This window comes from Pongo abelii, chromosome 18, assembly GCF_028885655.2.
Source record: "Pongo abelii isolate AG06213 chromosome 18, NHGRI_mPonAbe1-v2.0_pri, whole genome shotgun sequence".
In the NCBI taxonomy this organism is placed as follows: domain Eukaryota; kingdom Metazoa; phylum Chordata; class Mammalia; order Primates; family Hominidae; genus Pongo; species Pongo abelii.
Window position 1 is genome coordinate 32,442,857 of NC_072003.2, and position 14,799 is coordinate 32,457,655.

A 14,799-nucleotide genomic window follows, 5' to 3' on the forward strand; every position below is an offset into this window, starting at 1 on the left:
TGTTCAACATCATCAATCATTAGGAAAACACAGATCAAAACCACAATTAGATAATGCATCACACTCACTAGGATGGCTATAATTAAAAGACGGACAATAACAAGTGTTGACAAGGATGTGGAGACATAGGAACCCTTGTGCATTGAAAACCAGTGTGGCAGTTCCACAAAAAGTAAAACATGACTTTTTTTTTTTTCTTTCTTTTGAGATGGAGTCTCACTCTGTTGCCCAGGCTGGAGTGCAGTGGCGCAATCTCTGCTCACTGCAAGCTCCACCTCCTGGGTTTACTCCATTCTCCTGCCTCAGTCTCCCGAGTAGCTGGGGCTACAGGCGCCCACCACCACGCCTGGCTAATTTTTTGTATTTTTAGTAGAGACGGGGTTTCACCATGTTAGCCAGGATGGTCTGGACCTCCTGACCTCGTGATCCGCCCGCCTTGGCCTCCCAAAGTGCTGGGATTACAGGCGTGAGCCATCGCACCCAGCCAACATGATTTTCTAATTCTATTCCTAGGTATACACCCAAGAGAAATTGAAAACGTGTTCCCACACCAAACCAGTACATGACTTTTCATAGCAGCATAATTCTTAATAGCCAAAACGTAGAAACAACCCACATGTCCATCAACTGAAGCATGGGTAAAGAAAATGTAGTATATCCATGCAATGGAAACCATTAAAAGGAATGAAGTACAGACAACATGGATGACCCTCAGAAACACGCTGAATGGAAGAAGCCAGGCATGAAAGGTCATGTGTTATATGATTCTGTAGCAGGACGAGCTGCAGACAAAACCTCTCAGACACCAAGTGGTAGAAGGAAAGTCTTTATTCAGCTGGGAGCATCAGCAAGCTACTGCCTTAAAATCTGAGCTCCCTGAGTGTACAATTTCTGTCCCTTTTAAGGGCTCACAACACTAAAGATTTCACATTAAAGGGTCATGATTGATTTGAGCAAGCAGGCGGTACATGGCAGGGGCTGCATGCACCGGTGGTCAGAGAGAAACAGAACAGGGCAGAGAGTTTCACAGTGTTCTTCTATACAGTGTCTGCAATCTATGAATAACATTGGTTTCTAAGTTATGAGTTGATTTTTAACTACTGGGTTTAGGCCAGGCAGGCCCAGGCCTTGTTTCGGGCCTGGCGCCGGGCTGCCTGTCTTTGGTTTTACTTTCTTGTTGTTTTTTCTTAAGATAGGTACTGAGTACAAAACAATATGAGAAGGTCTCTCTCTTCCCTCATTTCCGCCCTTTGAGACTCTCACTTTTTATTAGTGGGAGTTCTCACTCTTATTTTTGCTACTTATGTCTTTTTGTGCAATAGATTGATAGTGATTTATATAGTATGCCTGTGCTGAAGCATTTTGGTGAACTAAGGAAGCGACAAAGTTTTTTATCATTTGGAGAAATACAGGTGTCACACAAGGGAGTAGTAAGCAGGTTCTTATTACTATTATTATTCTTATTATAAGAGTTTTAAATCTTCCTATTGCTGGGAACCAATTTCCAAACATGGCTCCTGGATTGAGTCCGTGCCACACTTGCATGGGTACATGTGCCAGTTTTGTTATATTTTTAACTATATCCTCAACTACTTGCCCCTGATCATCTATGTGTAGGCAGTAATTAGTAAGGTTAAATTTTTCACAAACTCCTCCTTCAGCTGCTAGCAAGTAGTCAAGAGCTAGTGTATTTTGATAGACAACATTTCTCATCAGAGTCTCTTGCCGGGCAAGAACAGTCCAGGCTTGACCGGTTTGATTAGTAATAATTTCTAAAACGGCTTGCAACCATATGATTCAGTTGAGCATGTAGATGGGGGTTCGATATCCTCATGAGCCATCTTATGCCTAAGTGGCAGGTCTATAGTATTGTCTGATTCTTTTAGGGGGCCATTTATTATTTTTCTAATCACCTATGGCTATGCTTCATTTTTCGCGGGAAGCACAGACAGGGAAGCCTAGAAGTTCACCTGTTTTTATGGGCAGTAAGAAGAAAGATGGCTTAATGGTGCCAATTACACAGCTACCTGTCTACTGATCAGGCAGCTTAGCATAAGCTCTGTGTCCACATATCCAGTATAACCCAGTGGGGGCCGTCCAGTCCCAGTGGAATTCTGGGTGGGCCTAAACAGTCTGCAACTTTGGAAATTTACTGAATGGATTTCTTTCTGTGTAACTGGAACTCTACCATGTAACTGTTTTTGTGGTACCATTATACAGCTTTTGCCTAAGACAACTAAGCCACTCTACAGGATGAGTGAATCCTTTCCTTTTTCTAGCTATGCAATATTGTCTAATAATTGAGACTTTTAGAACTTAAAGATTGTCAGGGTGGTTCTTTTGGGCTGGGAATTCATCAGGAACTTGGTCTGTAGGAACTAATTCTCGGGCTTCCCATGGCCATTGATCTCCTGTTACAGTTCCTCCACAAACATAACACGAGGTGACTTGCAGAGACTGTGCTACATGTTTGGCTAATTGCAAAAACAAATTTTTAGTTTTTCCTGGAATCTCAGGTACTGGCACATTTAGTTCATCATATAAAGTCTGAAATATGGTTCTGGAGAGCATTTTTGAACCTCTCCTTTTATTAGGATGCTTACACTAGGATCTAGTCCTTTTTCATCAATGCCTAATGTTACATATTTTTCTGTATTTCACTTTGGGTCTGAGGAGTTTATTATTATCAATTCTAGAAGGTTGCAGCACCTTCTCGTGCAGGAGGGAGGGGCTGACTTTTCCTTTTTGGAGCCAAACAGGATCTTTTTTACCTTTTTTTTCTAAGTAGCCTAAATGACACACAACCAGTATTGACACATCTCACATAAATATGATTTTCTTATTTTCTGCTGTGCAATTTTTTTTTCAATTTAGAGAACCGCATCCTATTCTACGCTGCTTACTACCAATAGCAGCACAAGCATCAAATTTTAAGGTTACATTTTTGGGGACCCCTCTTTCTTCTGTTCTAGCTATTACCTTACTTGTGTCACCTAGAAAAGGACCAGTCCTTAATTTCATTTTAAAAACTGTGATCATGGGAGGCTTAAAAATGGTCATAACACACATCAGGTTGGTTATTTCCTGGGCTACTTACCTTGGATAGAATAGCATTATACAAACAAGTTTCTTTTAGAGTCCTGGTACACTTATAATAATCATAAAATAATAGGACTGTAGCAATCTTTTGTCCTGCCTCAGTGACTTGATGTATATACTGGAAACAGTTCTCAGTCTGAGGAAGGTCAGCTGAAGTCTTTACTGTACAAGTCCAAATTTTAAGGAAAATGAGTCTCGTGATGAGTTTCCTCATGCTTCAGCCGTGCGTGGACCAATCAGCTTCCGGGTGTGACTGGAACAGGGCTTGTCGTCTTCTTCAGAGTCACTTTGCAGAGGTTGGTGAAGCTGCTTCCATCCACGTACAGCTCCCAGTCTACTGATGTTTAAGGGTGGTCTCGGAGGTTGGGCCTACTAGAATAAACTGAGTCCAATACCTCTACACAGTTTATGTTTAACTGGGCTCTCTGATACCAGGAGAAAGGTGGTGGGGTTAGGGTGTTGCAAACTTTAATGGTTTTGCAGGGATTTTCACAGAGCAAGCTTTGTTATCTAGTTAGTCTAGCATTCATTAGCTAATGGTGTCCTGTGGTATTTATTATTTTATTTTATTTTATTTTATTTTTGAGACGGAGTCTCACTTTATCACCCAAGCTGGAGCGCTGTGGCGTGATCTTGGCTCACTGTAAGCTCCACCTCCCAGGTTCACACACCATTCTCTTGCCTCAGCCTCCCAAGTAGCTGGGACTATAGGCGCCCACCACCATACCCAGCTAATTTTTTTGTATTTTTAGTAGAGACGGGGTTTCACTGTGTTAGCCAGGATGGTCTCAGTCTCCTGACCTCGTGATCCATCTGTCTCGGCCTCCCAAAGTGCTGAGATTACAGGCGTAAGCCACGGCGCCCGGCCGTCCTTTGGTATTTATTAAAATCACTACAGCATGGGGGGACTTTAGGTTTTGCCTAAGAGTTAGCTTATTTGCTTCTTGTGCTAACAGGGCCATTGCTGCCAGGGCCCTTGGACATGGGGGCCAGCCTTTGGAAACCCCGTCTAGTTGTTTTGAGAGATAGGCCACTGGCCTTGGTCAGGGACTTACAATCTGGGTTAAAATTCTAACTGCCATTTTTTCTCTTTCTGACACATATTGTGTAAAGAGTTTTGTCAGGTCAGATAGCCTCAGCGCTGGGGCTGACATGAGTTTTTCTTTTTCTTTTTTTTTCTGGTTGATGAAATGCCAGGGTGAAAGACATAGCCAAATGGACTAAAGTACAAGTGCCACTCCAGTTATTCGGCAGAGTGCCCAGTAAAGGTCCACCACAATACCACCACACATCGGCTCAGTGATGAACAAGGGCTGACTGACTGATAAGCTCTTGAAAATTCTTAAGCTCACTGCATCCTTTCAGGTCTCCAAGGAATGCTAAGTCTCCTCGCTGCTGTGAGAGAACACGAAGTGAACTTAGTGTTGGGAGACTGTTTTTTTAGTAGTACTCAGGAGGCCTTATTACTTTTAAATTATACAACAATTTTGGCATAAAATTGTTTTATAACATTTTTTCTTTTACGACTTTTGCAGACAATTTTTTAACATGTCTTAACTTTTTGACTTATTACAAACTTTTTTTCTTTAAACAACCGTTAATTTATTTCAGGACAAGAATTTACTATATAACACTCTTTTTACATAAATTCTGCCTCCCCCCCTTTTTTTTTCCTTTTTTTTAAAGCGAACTTTCTTTATGTCTTTGGACTAGACTGTCTAAGGCCACAAGATTAGAAGTTATCATAATACATGTTACACTGTTAACTTTCAGCAAACTTCACTTTTGTTGAAAACCTTGTAAGTTTGGATTTCAGTTATCCTTTGCTATTAATAAGACCTTGTTTAGTCTAAATTAACTTAGAATTGGTATAGGTGGCCTCTTTTTCTCTCTGCTGGTCTTTCCTTGCCTCTGCCAGCTGCTTATGCTGCTGTTCTCTTAACTACTGTTGAGGGGGAAGGGGGGTCTAAAACCAGCTGTAACTGTCTATGTATGGAAACTGGTCTGGGTGCCTTGGCTTACAGGTTACCTTGTGTCATACCTTTGAAACAAGGGACCTGTCCAGGCTTCCTTCTGATGGCCAACCCACCTCTAATGCTGGCCAGTCTATTCACACAAAGTTCTAAGTTTTCCTGGTGTCGCAGTAACACCGTAATCTCCCTTAAATTCTTTCTTGAAATTTTTTTTTCACATAGTTCCTAGTGGGGTGGGCTTATTTGTGCCTGACCCATGCTTCTTCGAGACAAAACACCATGCTCACACCACACGCACACCACAAAACAAAAAACAAGTGAAAAGGGCACACACACACTTTTGCAGTTTACACCAAACCAAAATCAAAACCAAAATCAGAGTATCCAGAAATCCAAGCCAGGTCAAAACCAAAACCAAAGTGTCACGCAATCTAAGTCAAGTCAAAACCAGAACAAAAGTGCCAATGCAGGCACGCCATGGGTGGTCAGGCCACGCTTCCACTCAGATGGAGTGGGGCAAGTTCCAAAGACTAGTCTTACCAAGTTTCAGATGTCCCGACTCCAAGTGCCAGTTCCTTCCTGGTGTTCAGCCACTGTGTTAATCCCCTGCGGGGGCCTGCTACATGCTGCTCTGGCAAGGCGTTCCACCGGGGCAATTTCCTACCTGGGAGCACTCTTTGGATCGCGTCACTCAGGCTGGCCGGATCCCCCGCAGCGACGCTCCACAGGGCAGGCCTAAGCCACCTAAGGGGCTGCCCTGGCCGTCTGTCAGTTACCTCATTTCCCGGTCAGGGAACCAAGAAATGTAGCAAGACGAGCCGCAAACAAAACCTCTCAGACACCGAGTTGTAGAAGGAGGGCTTTATTCAGCTGGGAGCATCGGCAAGCTACTGCCTTAAAATCCAAGCTCCCAGAATGCACAATTTCTGTCCCTTTTAAGGGTTCACAACACTAAAGATTTCACATGAAAGGGTTGTGATTGATTTGAGCAAGCAGGTGGTACGTGGCAGGGGCTGCATGCACCGGTGGTCAGAGAGAAACAGAACAGGGCAGGGAGTTTCACAGTGTTCTTCTATACAGTGTCTGCAATCTATGAATAATATCGGTTTCTAAGTTATGAGTTGATTTTTAACTACTGGGTTTAGGCCAGGCAGGCCCAGCCCTTGTTTTGGGCCTGGCGCCGTGCTGCCTGTCTTTGGTTTTACTTTCTTGTTGTTTTTTCTTAAAACAGGTACTGAGTATAAAACAATATAAAACAATATGACAAGGTCTCTCTTCCCTCAATTCTATGTAGATAAAATCCATCAAGACAGAAAGTAGAATAATGGTTGCCATTGACTGAGAGGAGGGAGATGTACTTGATGTCACAAGAAGGGAGTTTCTTTCTGGGGTTATTTTATTTATTTATTTATTTTGAGACAGAGTCTCACTCTGTCACCCCGGCTGGAGTGCAATGGCACAATCTCAGCTCACTGTAACCTCCGCCCCCCAGGTTCAAGCAATTCTCCTGCCTCAGCCTCCCGAGTAGCTGGAATTACAGGCATGCACCAGCATGCCTGGCTAATTTTTGTGTTTTCAGTAGAGATGGGGTTTCACCATGTTGGTCAGTCTAGTCTCGAACACCTGACCTCGTGGTCCACCTGCCTCGACCTCCCAAAGTGCTGGGATTACAGGTGTGAGCCACTGCGCCCAACCTTTCTGGGATTATTAAGATGTTCTTTTGGCCGGGCGCGGTGGCTTACGCCTGTAATTCCAGCACTTTGGGAAGCCGAGGCGTGCGGATCACGAGGTCAGGAGATCAACACCATCCTGGCTAACACGGTGAAACCCCATCTCTACTAAAAATACAAAAAAAAATTAGCCAGGCGTGGTGGCAGGTGCCTGTAGTCCCAGCTACTCGGGAGATGGAGGCAGGAGAATGGCGTGAACCCGGGAGGCAGAGCTTGCGGTGAGCCAAAATTGCGCCACTGCACTCCAGCCTGGGCAAGAGAGCGAGACTCTGCCTCAAAAAAAAAAAAAAAAAAAAAGGATGCTCTTTTTTTTTTTTTTTTTTTTTTTTTTTTTTTTTAAGAAGCGGTTTTGGCCGGGAGTGGTGGCTCACGCCTGAGGCTGAGGCAGGCAGATCATGAGGTCAGCAGTTCGAGACTAGCGTGGCCAATATGGTGAAACCCCATCTCTACTGAAAATACAAAAAATTAGCTGGGCGTGGTGGTGGGCGCCTATAGTCCCAGCTACTCAGGAGGCTGAGGCAGGAGAATCACTTGAACCTGGGAGGCTGAGGTTGCAGTGAGCCTAGACTGCGCCATTGCACTCCAGCCTGGGCGACAGAGACTCCATCTAAAAAAAAAAAAAGAAGAGGTCTTACTCTGTTTCCCAGGTTGGAGTGCAGTGGTGCAATCACAGCTCACTGCAGCCTCGAGCTTCTGGCCTCAAGCAATCCTCTTACCTCAGTGTCCCAAGTAGCTAGAACCACAGGTGTGTGCCATCTTGCCCAGCTCATTTTTAAATTTTTTGGTAGAGAGCAAGTCTCACTATGTTGCCCAGGCTGGTCTCAAACATTCCTGGCCTTGAGTGATCCCCCCACCTCAGCCTCTCAAAGGGCTGGGATTACAAGTGTCAACCACTGTGCCCAGCCTGAACTCTTTAAAGCAGTGAAGTATATGCGATGTAAATTATATCTGAATCTTAAAAACAATGCTTCAGGCCAGGCGCAGTGGCTCACGCCTGTAATCCCAGCACTTTGTGGAGTTTTTTGCCTTTTTTTTTTTTTTTTTGAGATGGAGTCTCGCTCTGTCACCCAGGCTGGAGTGCAGTGGCACTATCTCAGCTCACTGCAACCTCCGCCTTCTGGGTTCAAGCGATTCTCCTGCATCAGCCTCCCAAGTACCTGGGATTACAGGCATGCACCACCACGCCTGGCTAATTTTTTGTATTTTTAGTAGAGGAGGGGTTTCACCGTGTTAGCCAGGATGGTCTGGATCTCCTGACCTTGTGATTCCCACCCACCTCAGCCTCCCAAAGTGCTGGGATTACAGGCATGAGCCACCATCCCCGACCAGTCCCAGCACTTTGGAAGGCCAAGGTGGGTGGATCATTTGAGATCGCGAGTTTGAGACTAGCCTGGCCAACATGATGAAACCCCACTTCTACTAAAAATACAAAAATTAGCAGGGCATGGTGGCGGGTGTCTGTAATCCCAGCTACTCAGAAGGCTGAAGGGGGAGAACTGCTTGAACCCAGGAGGTGGAGGTTGCAGTGAGCCAAGATCACACCTCTGCCCTCCAGCCTGGCTGACACAGTGAGACTCTGTCTCAATAAATAAATAAATAAATAAATACAAGTAAAAAATAAAAATAAAAACAATGCTTCAAGAACAGGAGATTAAATATATCATTTAAAGTTATAGTGATAACTAGTAGGAAGACTACCAATAAAAACAGCACAAAAAAATAAAGAAGAAAAAAGAATGAGTGAGATACATTCTTTGTTCTTCACATCAGGGAGTCAATAGCGCTTAAAACCACAAATGATCATCTTTTCCACTCAAGTGTAGATGCCAGGAGAACTAAAAACACAGAGCTCCTTAAACGTGGTTACCTCATGGGAATGAGAGTGAATGGATATTTTTTACTTTTTCATTTTGTACTCTGATAACTAAATTAATTAACAAATGAAAAAGCAAAAGGAGGTGGATAAGTTAACTATGCTAGAAAATTTATGAATGGACTTTATTGTTCTATTTTTATTTTTATTTATTTTTTTTTTTGAGACCGAGTTTCACTCTTGGTGCCCAAGCTGGAGTGCAATGGTGCGATCTTGCCTCACTGCAACCTCCACCTCCTGGGTTCAAGCGATTCTCCTGCCTCAGCCTCTCGAGTAGCTGGGATTACAGGTATGCGCCACAACGCCTAGCTAATTTTTTGTATTTTTAGTAGAAACGGGGTTTCACCATGTTCACCAGGCTGGTCTCAAACTCCTGACCTCAGGTGATCTGCCCTCCTCGGCCTCCCAAAGTGCTGGGATTACAGGCGTGAGCCACTGCGCCTGGCCCTATTTTGATTATTATACGCAGAGGGTCACTGAATTGTTGACTTAGGTCATATAAGCAACTCTTCTGCATCTTCTGTGTTTTCCCCAATGAATGTTTCATTCACTGGAATTAATTAGGTTGGAATGGAAAGTGCAGGACTTGGTTTAGTCCTCAAAATCTTACATCCATTGGGGAAGTTACTATATCAATAATCTAAAAATGTATTCACTATAATCCTCCACCTAAAAGGCTGCCAAACAGCAGCAAATTCCCCTTCTGGTTCACAGCTTATTAAGAAAACTAAGCAGATCATGCAAAAAAATAAAAATTAAATATTTTTCGTTTCTTAGTGAGATTATAGTTAAGGGGCTTTTTTGGGATGAAGTTTTGCTCTTGTTGCCCAGGCTGGAGTGCAATGGTGTGATCTTGGCTCACTGCAACCTCCGCCTCTCAGGTTCAAATGATTCTCCTCTCTCAGCCTCCTGAATAGCTGGGATTACAGGCATGCGCCACCACACCCAGCTAATTTTGTATTTTTAGTAGAGATGGGGTTTCCCCATGTTGGTCAGGCTGGTCTTGAACTCCTGACCTCAGGTGATCCACCCTCCTCAGCTTCCCGAAGTGCTGGGATTACAAGCATGAGCCACTGTGCCTGGCCTCGGTTAAGGGACTTTTTACATTTTTATTTATTTATTTATTTATTTATTATTATTTTGAGACGAAGTCTCGCTGTTGTTCCCCAGGCTGGAGTGCAATGGCGCGATCTTGGCTCACTGCAACCTCCGCCTCCCAGGTTCAAGCGATTCTCCTGTCTTGGCCTCCCAAGTAGCTGGGATTACAGGCGCCTGCCACCATGCCTGGCTAATTTTTGTATTTTTAGTAGGGACGGGATTTCACCATGTTGGCCAGGCTGGTCTTGAACTCCTGACTTCAGGTGATCTGCCTGCCTCGGCCTTCCAAAGTGCTGGGATGACAGGTGTGAGCCACCACACTCGGCCTTTATTTATTATTTTCGAGACAGGGTATCTCTCTGTCGCCCAGGCTGGAGTGCAGCAGTGCAGTCACGGCTGGTTGCAGCCTCAAACTCCTGGGCTCCAGCAATTCTCCTGCCTCAGCCTCCTGGACAGCTGGAACTACAGGTGAACATTATCATGCCTGGCTAATTTTTAAACTTTTTTGTCAACATGGGGTCTCTCTATATTGCCCAGGCTGGTCTCAAACTCCTGGCCTCAAGTGATCTCCCTTCTGGGCCTCAAAAAGTGCTGGGATTTTAAGTATGAGCCACCACCTCAGGCCTTCCCTCCTTCCCTCCTTCCTTCCTTTCTGCCTTCCTTCCTTTCTCAAAAAAAAAAAAAAAAAAGAAGTCAGTGTTGTCTGACTGGTATTGTCTGATTACCTGCATATATTGATATATTATTCCAATAAAGATTCTTGCTTTTTCCTTTGGTTAAAAAGTATCCGGTCAGGCGTGGTGGCTCATGCTTGTAACCCCAGTACTTTGGGAGGCTGTGGTGGGCGGATCACCTGAGATCGGGAGTACGAGACCAGCCTGGCCAACATGGTGAAACCCCATCTCTACTAGAAATACAAAAATTAGCCGAGTGTAGTGGCACGCACCTGTAATCCCAGCTACTTGGGAGGCCAAGGGAGAAGAATTGTTTGAACCTGGGAGGCAGAGGCTGCAGTAAGCCAAGATCACACCATTGCACTCCAGCCAGGGCGACAAGAGAGACTCTGTCTCAAAAAAAAAAAAGCATCCAAAACTCTGGCACGGTGCCTCACCACTATTATCCCAGTTACTTGGAAGGCCGAGGCAAGAGGATCACTTAAGGACAGGAGTTCAGGACCAGCCTGTGCAACATAGCAAGACCCCCGCTTAAAAAAAAAAAGCGTCCGAATATCTAGAATAATGCAACTTGTGGGTAGCTCCTTCTTGTTGCTAAGGCTCCTGAATCTTTTAGCTGAAGAACTAGGAGAGAGGAAAGAGGTTATCCAAGGACCCACTGAACTAGAGGTATGTATTATGATTTTTTTGCCCTTGATAATTTTCTGGGGGTGCTATACTAGAGTCCCATGATCTGAAGCACAAGGCATACCTGAAATAAATAAAGCCTGCGTTATCTGGCCTAAATCTGATGTGTACAGTGATGGATGGAGATGTTATTCACAGCCACACAGGCAGATTTTCTTCAGTACTTCGGTCTTAGAATGCTGAGCTACTTAGGGCCTCCGGAAGCAGGTCTTAAATGTTGCTGAGTAATTGGCAAAACAATCAATTACTCAGGAAGTCATTGGAACAAAGTATAGAGGCGGTGAACATTTATATAATTTTACCCACCTGGTTGTCTTGAAGGGCTAGCCATAAATTAATGTATGTGTCCGCAGCATAATGCCACAGCGGGATTTTTTTAAAGATCCGACGTTGAATTGTTTGCAGATAGTTGGTTTGCTAAGAATGTCTCGCTGTTGTGTTTTTTGTTTGTTTGCTCTGGGTTTTTTTTGGGACAGAGCCTCACTCTGTCGCCCAGGCTGGAGTGCAGTGGCATGATCTCGGCTCACTGCAACCTCCGCCTTTGAGGTTCAAGTGATTCTTGTGCCTCAGCCTCCTGAGTAGCTGGGTTACAGGCACCCGCCACTACGCCTGGCTAATTTTTGTGGTTTTTTTGTTTTTGTTTTTTGAGACAGAGTTTCTATCTTGTTGCCAGGGCTGGAGTGCAGTGGTGTGATCTCGGCTCACTGAAACCTCCGCCTCCCCGGTTCAAGCGATTCTCCTGCCTCAGCCTCCCAAGTAGCAGTAGCTGGTACTACAGGCACATGCCACCACGCCCAGCTAAGTTTGTATTTTTAGTAGAGACAGGATTTCTCCATGTTGGTCAGGCTAGCTTTGAACTCCTGACCTCAGGTGATCCACCTGCCTCAGCCTCCCAAAGTGCTGGGATTACAGGCATGAGCCACCGTGCCTGGTCTTGCTGTTTTTAAATGCATTTACCTTTCACGGCCTCAGCACACTAAAACTCATATCCGCTGAGGTGACTCACTGTCAATCTGGTTTGACCTCTTGCCATCTTTGACCTCTAGATTGAGTGCCCCAGTTCTGGGCTTCTGTAGCATCAGATGGTGGGTGGGCGGAGGGGTGGGAAGAGGGATGGGTGGATGGAAGCACAAGGGGGTGGACAGGATGGGTGGGGGTGGACAGGATGGGTGGGGGTGGACAGGATGGATGGGTGTATTACCGAAATGCCAGGGGTTCAGTCTAGGTCCCATTGCTTACTGCACAGAAAGCTGATCTGGCATCCTGGGACAATGAGTATCGCCAGGAAAGAAGGCTTTATTCAGGTGACATCAGCCAAGGAGACAGGAGATAAGTCTCAAATCCATCTCTCCAACAAACTCCAATTGGGGGTTTATACAGTGGGGAGCAAATGTAGCTGCGGGCGGGAAAACAGGAATTACAGGGGGGTAAAGAAAAGGAGTTTCAGTTCCTTGATGCTATCTGGGAGGCCTGAGGGTCAGTTTCCTGGGGAAGGAACTCAGATAAGGCAAATTTAAGTTTCAAGCTTTAAGACCAGGAATGTCAATTTCTGTGTTTATCAAAAAAAAAAAAAAAAAAAAAAATCTATGGGACAATTTGGCCAGTTTCAAGTGGGCAGGACAGCAGGTGGAAGGGGCGAGGAGCACGGGTGGGTGGGTGAGGAGGAGGACAGGCATCAGCTGAGCGGATGGATGGGGTTGGTGGGTAACCCAGACAGTATTTGGGAGGGGATGGGTGGCTGGGAGTGAATGTGAGTCGCTGGTGAATCTGGAGTACACGGGGCTTTGAAAAGTCACTGGGGTACCCTGGGCAGTTGGATGGGGGTCTGATGAGCGGATGAGGCTGGAAAAGTGGGTGGAGAAAAAACTGCTGCCAATGCCTCCTCGCGTTCATTCTTGAGCAGATGCTATGCTGCGTATTCATAGCCTTCTTGGCAATTGTCTTCGGAATCCGGAAAGGAAGCTGGAATTAGAGACGAACGGAGGGCCGCGTGGTTGCAGTGCCCTCTGGTGGCCATGGGGGGAGTTGACAATTGGTGTCTACATATTTTCCTTAAGTATTTTTTCATTGTCTATTCTTCCCCGCCCCCACCCCAACCCCAACATACAGACTCCCTGAGGACAGAGATTTTTATCTGTTTACTCGTTGTATGTTCGTTGTCTAGAATAGTGCCTGGCACATAGTAGATGCTCAGTTAAATATTGAATGAGTGAATGACACAATTCAAACTGCTCCACCACTTTATATATTTTTTTATTTACTTTTTTGTTTGAGACAGGGCCTCTGTCACCCAGGCTGGAGTGCACTGGCGCAGTCACAGCTCACTGCAGCCTCAACTGCCCAGGCGTAGCTGGGACTACAGGTGTGCACCACCACAGCTGGATAATTTTTTAAAAATAGAAATGGAGTCTCACTATGTTGCCCAGGCTGGTCTTGAACTCCTGGGCTCAAGTGATCCTCCTGCCTCAGCCTCCCAAAGTGCTGGGATTACAGGTGTGAGCCACCATGCCTGGCCTCCACCACTTTATTGATGAGTGACCCTAAGCAGCTCTCTTAACTTCATAAAGCCTCAGTCTCCTCTTCGGTAAGTGGAGAGGCTAACGCCCACCCCCACGAGCATTAACTGAGGTAAGGGGACCCACACACCCTGGATGAAGGTGCTCCCTGCTAGCTCCCGTCTCATGCAGTAGCCAGCATTGCTGCCACATCACGTACTCACAACAGCATATCATTTTCATTAAACAAACTGCTATGATGGGCACATTTGCCGCTGGTGTGGGGCATCCTGGGGAAATGATCCCAGCTTGGTCCTAGGCTGGCCAGACAAAGAGGAAGTGTAGCCAGATGGACAAGGGACTGGGAGGTGATGCATAAGAGTCCTCGCTTGCCATGCATGCCCCATTTCCCCACCCCCTCAGTCACACCCAACTCTTCCAACTGCCTTGAGCCATCGGACTCCTTCTGCCTTCTGAAGCTCTGAAGACACTGTATCACTTCTCTCCAAACCCCATGGCCATGACCCATGCTCAAGTTCTCTTCAACAGCTCCTCCTGGCCTCCCTGCAGCTGCTCTAGCCCCCTCAAATGCATTGTTTGCAACGGACTGGATTAAGCTGAGAATAAGCTTATCGGATTTTCCAGCTTGATTTCCAGCTCACTCCTGGGACAGAGTCCAAATCCTCTGACCTACCATTTTGTGGTCTGGACCAAGCCCATCTCCTAGCCACCTCCTGATCACAGCTTCAAATCTTACAGCAAACAATCTGAGCCACCTCTGCCCATGCATCTCCCCTGCCTGGAAATCCATTTCCCTGCAAGGAGGGCGTGTGTTGCCCTAGAGTGCCCAGGATCCATTTCCTGTTCCCCCAGTAATGGAGTGCCCTCCCCAGCTCTCAGAGCTGGAGGATCCTGGAAGGCTAACCCATTTCTGGGTTCAGGGGGAGCTTAAGACTCAGCCAGGCAGGTTCCTTTTGCTTGTTTAATGGAACGCTGTGGCTGCAACGAGCATTTTCCAGTTGGCCACAGCTCACCCCCACTTTGTCTTATTCCAGTTCCACCCATTTATTTTATCCGAATAGGTCCTGGAGGCACGGAGTTTGCAGCTCCTGGTACCCACTCCTCACTTCTGCTCTGTCAGGCCCCAGTGCCTGCCCAGATCCCACGTGT